Below are 9,956 nucleotides of genomic sequence, written 5' to 3' on the forward strand. Positions count from 1 at the left end.
GATGAACATGCAGGATGAGTTAATGTCTGGTTCTCTCCTACACTGAGTGATATAGTCTAAATCTAAATGTTTGTGTTCTTCTCCCCACATTCTTATGTGGAAACCTAATTCCCAAGGTGATGGTATTTGGCAGGGGAATTCGGGAGGTGATGAGGTCATGAAGGTGGATCCCTCAAGAATGGGATTAGATGGCTCAGCGCCTGTAGCTCAGTGGCTAGGGCGCCAGCCACATACACTGGAAGTGGCAGGTTCAAACCCAGCCCTGGCCTGCCAAACAACAATGACAACTACAACCAAAAAATAGCCAGGTGTTGTGGCAGGCACCTGTAGTCCCAGCTACTCGGGAGGCTGAGGCAAGAGAATTGCTTAAGCCCAAGAGTTTGAGGTTGCTGTGAGCTGTGACACCACAGCACTCTACTGAGAGTGACATAGTGAGACTGTCTCAAGAAAAAAAAAAAAAAGGAATTAGCGCCCTTATAAAAGCAGCACAGAGTTCCCTTTCCCTTCCCCAAGTGTGAGGACACAGCAAAAAGAGGCCTGTGAGCTAAGAAGCAAGCCCTTCTAGACACTGAACCTGCCTTGATTTTGGACTTTCCAGCTTCCAGAATGGTGAGAAATGTGTTTTTTGTTTATACTCCACACAGTCTTATGGCATTTTATGGCAGCCTAAGTGACCTAAGACACTTGGGGTGTTGCCCTTTATTTCAAGGCTGTATTGTAGCTTTATTGCAGGGGGATCCTGTTAGACTCTCCACTCAGAGTTGGTTTTGGTTTGATTTCCTTCCTCCTTAACTCCTAGAAGTCATAAAAATGGCAGCTCAATTTAGCCATTTTGGCAAATGCCCTCACATAAAATCTGACTCAGTTGTAAGCTTAACTCTTTAGGTCCTTACCTTCACTTATGTTTTAGCCAGCATGTTTCTTTATTCACAAAGGAAGGTGGGTCTATAATCGGCACCGTACAATCTGGTAGCTACTAGCTCCATGTGGCTATTGGAGATTTGAAATGTGGCTAGTCTGAATTTTCTAAATATATACCATGGAGTTACAATTTAGTGTGAAAAGGGATGTAAAATTTTTCAACAATTTTTTGAGACAGAGTTTCACCTTGTTGCCCTCTGTACAGTGCTGTGGTGTCACAGCTCACAGCAACTTCAAACTCTTGGGCTCAAGTGATCCTCTTGCCTCAGCCTCCCAAGCAGCTGGGACTTACAGGTGTCCGCCACAACACCCTGCTATTTTTTTTATTTTAGAGATGGGGTCTCATTCTTGCTTAGGCTGGTCTTGAACTCCTGAGCTAAGGCAATCCACCCACCTCAGCCTCCCAGAGTGCTAGGATTGATTTACGGGTGTGAGCCATCACAACTGACCTAATTTGTAAATTTTTAAAATTATTGTTAAAATAAAAATATTCTGTATATATTAGGTTAAATAAAATATATAATTTGGGGGTTTGGCACCCATGGCTCAGTCAGTGAGTAGGGTGCCGGCCATATACACTGAGGCTGGCGGGTTCGATCTCGGCCAGGGCCTACTAAACAATGACAACTACAACCAAAAAAAAAAAATAGCCGGGCATTGTGCAGGGCACCTGTGGTCCCAGCTACTTGGGAGGCTGAGGCAAGAGAATCACTTAAGCCCAAGAGTTTAAGGTTGCTGTGAGCTGTGATGCCACATCACTCTACTGAGGGCGACACAGTGAGACTCTATCTCAAAAATACACACACACACATATATATATAATTTTTGTATGTTTCTCTTAACTTTTTTTTTTTTTTTTTGTAGAGACAGAGTCTCACTGTACCGCCCGAGAGTAGAGTGCCGTGGCGTCACACAGCTCACAGCAACCTCCAGCTCTTGGGCTTATGCGATTCTCTCGCCTCAGCCTCCGGAGCAGCTGGGACTACAGGTGTTTCTCTTAACTTTTTAAATACGGCTATTAAAAAATTTAAAATTCTAAACATGGCTTGCATTCTACTTCTGTTAGACTGTGCAAGTCTGAATAATCTACTGTGCAATATTATTTAGTAACATATCTATTTTTAATCATGATATTAACCTTTCATAAATTATAGATGTTCAATAAATGTTGCAGAATATAATATTGTTTATGAGGATGAATGCAGATTTTATATTTTTAATTAAATAAGAATTTTTAAAAGCTCGCTTAGATGGGGAGACTGAGTTCTAGTTATTTCCTAGAATTTTTATTCTAAAAGAGAAAATAAACATTTGATTTGCCGTCAATGTTATCTCTCACAAGGGAGAAGACACAATGAATTACAACATTGTCCTTAATCTGCTCAAACATTCTGTGATACAGAAGTAGTAAGGTTTTTGACTTGTATACTATCAGTATGTAATTTTAGAAAACAAAACATGAAGACAGAAAAATTGGGGCCGTTTCAGGGATGTTCCTTAGACTTTAAGAAAGTCGATGCGGGCGGCGCCTGTGGCCCAGTCGGTAAGGCGCCGGCCCCATATACCGAGGGTGGCGGGTTCAAACCCGGCCCCGGCCAAACTGCAACCAAAAAATAGCCGGGCGTTGTGGCGGGCGCCTGTAGTCCCAGCTACTCGGGAGGCTGAGGCAAGAGAATCGCTTAAGCCCAGGAGTTGGAGGTTGCTGTGAGCTGTGTGAGGCCACGGCACTCTACCGAGGGCAATAAAGTGAGACTCTGTCTCTACAAAAAAAAAAAAAAAAAAAAAAAAGAAAGTCGATGCTTAAAAATTGAGGAAAGAGGGCGGCACCTGTGGCTCAAGGAGTAGGGTGCCGGTCCCATATGCCGGAGGTGGTGGGTTCAAACCCAGCCCCGGCCAAAAAAGAAAAAAATTAAGGAAAGAAAAAAGCTATTCAGTAAGTGGTGATGGAATACTCATATGGAAAAAGAAAAAAAAATCTGAGTCTCTCATACTGAAATTAATTTCCATTACATAAGTGACAAATAAAAAGCAAAACTACAAACTTCTAGGGAATATTTTTACATTATCAGACAGGGAAAGATTATTTTCAGTAAGAGACAAAAAACATAGTCCATTTTTAAAAAAAATTGATAAATTTGATTAAAATGTAAAAGTTCTATTCATTAATAAATAACATGTAAGTTAAAAGGCCACAGACTGGAAAAATATTTTTAAACATATAAGCTACCATGTATGTATATTAGTATTCAATACACATATGTATCTCCTGTAAATCATTTTCTTTTTTAAAGTCAGGTTTATTGAGGTATAATTCACAAGCAAGAAAACTCATCCTTTTTAGCATAGTTCTACAAATTTTAACAAATGCATTCAGTTGTACAACCACCACCATAATTAATGTATATAATATTCATTTCATCTAAGATAAAAAAAAAAGTTTGTATGGCCTCTATGTAATCAATCCCTCTCCCCATGCCAGCCTCTGGCAATCAGTGATCTGTTTTCTTTCTATCCCTATATATTCGCCTTTTAAAAATGCCATTGAAAAGGAATCATATGTATGTAGTTTTTGGAGTCTAGATTATTTAACAGCATAAAAAACATTGTTTATATCTATAGTTTTTCCCCCTTTATTGCTAAGTAGTATTCCAGTATACGTATATACCAGTTTATCCATTAAATAAAGGGTTGAAGGACACTGGGATATTCCCCATTGGGAATGGGAATGAATAAAACCACAATAAAAATTAGTGCACTGGTTTTTGCATGAACATGTGTTTTTCTTTCTCTGGAGTAAACACCATAGGACTGCTGGGTCATATGGTAGGTACATGTTTAATATTGTAAGAAACTGCCAAACTGTTTTCCAAAGTGACTCTGCCATGTTTATCACCACCATCGATGTAGTAGTATGTTTCTTTGTTCCCATCCTCACCAACACGCGGTATTGCAATTTTTTAAGGTAGTTCTAATAGGATAGAGGTGGTATCTTACTGTGCTTTTACTTGGCATTTCCTTAATGACTACAGATATTGAACATCTTTTTTATGTGCTCTCTTGTTATCTGTATATATTCATATAAAATGATTTTTAGAAACAAAAAAACTACTAGATAAAATGGACAAATTGTAAGAACAGGTAATTTCCATAAAATAAATTCAGAATAGTCAATGAAAATTTTAAAATTTACTTAATAGTACTAGTGGCTAGAGAAATGAAATATCATTTTAGGCCCCTTGGACTGGCAAAACTATAGTTTTTGGCAGGGATAAGTAGAAAAGTGAATTTGTATACATTGCAACGTGTGACTTTATTAGGACAACTACTTGGAGACCTATTTTGTATGTCTTCCACACCTTCTTATATACATATAAGCACAAAGAGATATATGTAAGAATGTTTATTGTAAGACTGCATTTATGAAAAAGAGGCATTTAATAGGAAAAGAATGAATAAACTCATTTATTAATTGAATTAAATTAGTATGTACCAAATGATGTTGAGTGGAAAAATAAGCAGGTTGCATAAATATATACCACATGATACCATTTATGTAAAAATTTTAAACACTCAAACAATAGTGTATCTGGTTCATGGATTCATACACATGTAATAAAAAAATAAAAAGTCGTAGTAACGATACGCATCAATATCAGGGTAGTGGTTTCATATATAGAGAAAGAAAGGATGAAGGGATTGAGAATGGGGTGTTAGCTGAACCTGAAACATTTTGCTACTTAAAAAAAGACATGGGGAGCTGGAGTAGCTGCAGCTGAGTCCTGAGATTGTCGTTGCACACCCCCGTTGCCCGCCCGACTTGCATTTCCGATCCTTTTTGGTTCCAAGTCCAAAATGGCAACTGTCAAGGATCAGCTGATTCTTAATGTTCTAAAGGAAGAACAGACCCCCCCCCCCCAGAATAAGATTACAGTTGTTGGGGTTGGTGCTGTTGGCATGGCCTGCACCATCAGTATCTTTTTTTTTTTTTTTGTAGAGACAGAGTCTCACCTTATCGCCCTCGGTAGAGTGCCATGGCATCACACAGCTCACAGCAACCTCCAACTCCTGGGCGTAGGCGATTCTCCTGCCTCAGCCTCCCGAGTAGCTGGGACCACAGGCGCCCGCCACAAAGCCCGGCTATTTTTTTTTTTGGTTGCAGTTTGGCCGGGGCCGGGTTTGAACCCGCCACCCTCGGTATATGGGGCCGGCGCCCTACCGACTGAGCCACAGGCGCCGCCCCACCATCAGTATCTTAATGAAGGACCTGGCAGATGAGCTTGCTCTTGTTGATGTCATTGAAGACAAATTGAAGGGAGAGATGATGGATCTCCAAAATGGCAGCCTTTTCCTTAGAACACCAAAGATCATCTCTAGCAAAGACTATAATGCGACTGCAAACTCCAAGCTGGTTATTATCACAGCGGGGGCACATCAGCAGGAAGGAGAAAGCCGTCTTAATTTGGTTCAGCGAAACGTTAATATCTTTAAGTTCATCATTCCCAATGTTGTAAAATACACTCCAAACTGCAAGTTGCTTGTGTTTCAAATTCAGTGGATATCTTGACCTATGTGGCTTAGAAGATAAGTGGCTTTCCCAAAAACCGTGTCATTGGAAGTGGTTGTTGTCTAGATTCAGCCCGGTTCCATTACCTGACGGGGAAGAGGATGGGAGTTCACCCATTAAGCTGCCACGGATGGGTCCTTGGGGAGCATGGAGACTCTAGTGTGCCTGTGTGGAGTAAATGTTGCTGGTGTCTCCCTAAAGAATCTACACCCAGATTTAGGCACTGAGACAGATAAGGAGCAATGGAAAGAGGTTCACAAGCAGGTGGTTGAGAGTGCTTATGAAGTGATCAAACTGAAAGGCTACACCTTCTGGGCCATTGGACTCTCTGTGGCAGATTTGGCAGAAAGCATGATGAGGAATCTCAGGCGTGTGCATCCAGTTTCCACCACGATCAAGGGTCTCTATGGAATAAAAGATGATGTCTTCTTTCGTGTTCCTTGCATCCTAGAACAGAATGGAATTTCAGACCTTATGAAGGTGACTCTAACTCCTGAGGAAGAGGCCCGTTTGAAAAAGAGTGCAGATACACTTTGGGGGATCCAAAAAGAGCTGCAATTTTAAAGTCTTCTACTGTCAAAGCACTTCACTGTCTAGGCTACAACAGGATTTTAGTTGGAGGTTGTGCATGTTGTCCTTTTTATCTGATCTGTGATTAAAACAGTTATATTAAGATGGCCCAGGAAGAACATCATTGTCCTAAAGTTAAAAATGAGAATGGTTTGTAAAACCCTACAGTTGTATCCTGATACTGGATGAAACTTACCCTGTGTAGTCATAAATGGATTAGTGTAAGACAAACAGTTGGGCCACTGCTGAGGCATCACTGCCAATGTGGCAGACGCTGCAGTTGCCCTTTGAACCAGATGTGTTTACTGGTGTTATATTAATTCTGGTTCCTTCACCCAACATGCCTAGTCCAGCCTTTTCCCAATCAGTCACATCCGGGGAGCTAATGTATAAATCCAACATTGCATGTCCTGTGTATAACTGTTCTAAAGGATCTTATTTTGTGCACTGTATTTATCAGTACATTGCCATATAATGTAAAAAGAAAGACCTACGTGTAAACAGTGCAATCAACTACCCAAATGTCATACCAACTAAACTACCCAATAAACCTTGAAAAAAAAAGACATGTTATATTATTTTCTGTTTATTTTAAATATTTAACTTAAAACGATTTGCTCCCTAGTTCCCACCTTCTGCTTCCATCTTCTCCCTGTGTAACAACCTTTATCCAGGTTCAGGTTATAGAGTTTGTCCTACATCCTAGCGCTGCCTTTAGCACTAATCTTGTTACACATGCCCCCATTCTGGTAACACGCTTCCCTGATTCATAAGACTTGAGTCCTCTCTTTTCTTTTGTGTGTGTGTGTGTGTGTTTAGTTTAAAAGTTTATTAAATGATGACTATATTTTGATCACATCCTGATGATTTTTGTCTGTTCTATTGTTTTTCCTTTTATTTTATACACCTTACACACACTCTTTTGACTTGTGATTTGTTGGTACTAAAAACTAAACTGTTATTCTAAAATAATCATCTCTAGTCAAAACTACAGAGCCCATAATAATTCTAACATTTTTCTTTTTGTTACGGCACTTTATAATGGATGTGTTACATACGTTTTTACCTTAGGTTGTCTGCATACTAACAGTGAAAATTCTTTGTTAATGGCACGGGTAGGGGAGTGTTAGACAGGAAGCCTTGGGTATCTTTTACTTCCATGCTGCTTTAGCTTCCCCCAGCGGCTCCATCATCTTCTCTCACTGGATCTTCAAAACAATACAACGATCTGTGCCCCATGGCAGAGCCAGGAGACCAGAGGTGCAGAGGTGTCAGATGGCTCATCCAAGGTCATGAGTCCTCTCTTTTCGTTGAACCTGCTGAGGTTCTTGGTAACTAAGGAGTTGATGGAGTACTATTTTGTGCATACCTACTCCCCAACTGGTGTCCTGCTCCCACACCCACATAGATAGAGGATATTTTATTCCTGATACACTTCTTAGTGCCTGCTGATTGTCAGGTTGGATTTATAAGATCTTTTCAGCCCAGATCCTCCCGATGCTATACTGTGTTTGCCTTTTAGATCACCTCTTCTGCTTGCTGTTGGGTTTTCTGACATCTGCTGCATTCGTGAACTATCTTTGAAATATAGAACTCTGAGATCGAGACTGGATTTCCACCTACCTCTGTTGCCTAAAACCTGTCACAATCAAATGGATGAATCTTACAGACCCAGCTAAGAGTGATGAAAATTTACAGCTTTCAGCACTTGCTAAGCTTTTTGATTTCCTTCCTAACCTGTGTCAGACCGATCAAATTAAGCACTCTTGGGATCCAGGTTCTTAAAATAGAAAATTTATAGGGACACAACTGTCTCTCATTACCTTCCCTCACTTCTCGGACTTAGAGATAAGTACTTCTTGGAACTATGACCCTCTGTCTTAGAGCTGATAGCGGCATACTTTATCCTTTAAGCATGCACTCAGGAAGGCATACCCCCAAGCTACTTGCCTGTTAGCTAGTCTTCTGCCTTAGGACACATGAATAGCTCTGCTATCTGAAGATTTCCCTCTGGCTGTCCACTAGGTTGGCTTCTTGCTTCTCTTCAAGACCCCTTTGTTTATTACCCTACTAGAGACCATAGCTCACACCTGACTTAGACTCTTTTTGCAACTGGACCATACCAACCTGAATACCCCATTATCTTCAAGGCTACTGACCCTGATCCAGACCTCTAACTGCTATTTTATTCACACTGCTCAGGCAAAGCCTCAAGAAAGCATATGAAGACAGTTAAAAGAGGGGCAGCGCCTGTGGCTCAGGAGGTAAGGGCACCGGCCCCATATACCGAGGGTGGCAGGGACCTGTAGTCCCAGCTACCCGGGAAGCTGAGGCAAAGAATCGCCTAAGCCCAGGAGTTGGAGGTTGCTGTGAGTTGTGTGAAGCCACAGCTCTCTACTGAGGGTGATAAAGTGAGACTCTGTCTCAACAACAACAACAACAAAGGAACAGAATAAAGAGAGAGAGTTAAAAGATACTGTGGAACAGGGGAAATGTGCTTGCTGCCCAATTGATGTCTGTTGTCCCAATTCTGTGACAGACCCTTGGGAATCTATGGTAAATAGGTACAGTCCTACCCGCTTTCAAGTGACTCATGGGTTCAAGATGGTTGTATACAAGCAAAGGTAATGAGAGGCAGACCAGACTCAGAGGCTGGGGAAATGTATTCTATGTAGGCTTCCTAACAAATGTCTTTGGGGAATTCTCAAGGAGAGTCACATCCATCTGAGAGGTGATGCTGCCTCCTTCAAGTAGACTAAAGGGTTTTCTAAGGAGCAGATGGCAGTTGAAATACCAGCATTCTGTATCTTCACTGTAGGGTAATGGCCAGTGACCCCAGATACCAGGCAGGGATGAGGAGGCAGGCTGTCAGCCCTGGGCTTCAGATTGTAATCCATTTGTTGAAGTGCTGGTGTTTCCAGTGGAAACAAGAATCTGGTAAGATATAAACTACATATGTATTCCCACGTGTTTTTTTCAGACAAGAATCTCACTTTGTTGTCCCTGCTGCAGCATCATAGCAAACTCAGACTCCTGGGCTCAAGTAATCCTCTTGCCTCTGCCTCCTGAGTAGTCGGGATTACAGGTGCCTGCCACAACATCCAGCTAGTTTTTAGAGGCGGAGTCTTGCTCTAGCTCAAGCTGGTCTCAAACTCCTGAGCTCAGGTGATCTGCCCACCTCAGCCTCCCACAGTCCTGGGATTACAGATGTGAGCCACTGCAGTGGGCCCCAAGTATCTTTTATAGTATGAAAAGCAGGACATGAATTTGGCAGAATGGAGGGACTGATTAAGTGTACTGCAGAACTGGAAAGTGTTAGGGGCTGTATTTGTACGTGTCCAGTATGATGGTCCTAACAATGAGAAGAGAATGGCACCTATAGATGTGTGAAGGGCTGAAGGGAGCGAAATGACCAATATAGTATTATGACCAGTCCAGGTCTTTAGCGGTGTCTCTAGGTATCACTGCTGACATATCACTTGAAAGTCTTAACTTCACTGTATAATGGTTATCCTTTGTAGCTTAGAATTCATCAACATATTCTACAGCTGCAAACACTGACAAGAGTTCACCCCAAGAAGTATCTTGGTTAGAAAATGTAGCTAACATCTGACATTCTGAGATAAAGAGTGGATGACATTTAAATAAGTGAATTAGATGTTAGGAGGAAAAATAACCAATTAGCTATCTTAGTTATCTTTGCAGTGAGACTGAAGCTGCAGCTTTAGGGGCTGGTTAGTTATTCTGTCTGGCTAGCAGTCTCGGAGTATCCATTTTGACTGACAGGTCAAGAAGAGTTCTGCCTAAGGCAAGATATAAATAAGGTATCTTTATACTTTATTTTCCAAACTGAGAATCTATTTCTGAGAAAGAAAAGAGGCACTAAGAACAGGCAACAACT

At 41.2% G+C, this 9,956-nt stretch overlaps 1 pseudogene across 1 annotated transcript; it reads left to right on the forward strand.

Moving 5' to 3' along the window:
* The first annotated feature begins 4,761 nt into the window (after positions 1-4,761).
* Positions 4,762-6,248, forward strand: LOC128566405 (L-lactate dehydrogenase A chain-like; annotated as a pseudogene). Its single transcript, XR_008374570.1, has 2 exons — positions 4,762-4,883; positions 5,161-6,248. The product of XR_008374570.1 is annotated as an L-lactate dehydrogenase A chain-like (transcript).
* Positions 6,249-9,956: the final 3,708 nt, after the last annotated feature.

This window comes from Nycticebus coucang, chromosome 15, assembly GCF_027406575.1.
Source record: "Nycticebus coucang isolate mNycCou1 chromosome 15, mNycCou1.pri, whole genome shotgun sequence".
NCBI lineage: Eukaryota > Metazoa > Chordata > Mammalia > Primates > Lorisidae > Nycticebus > Nycticebus coucang.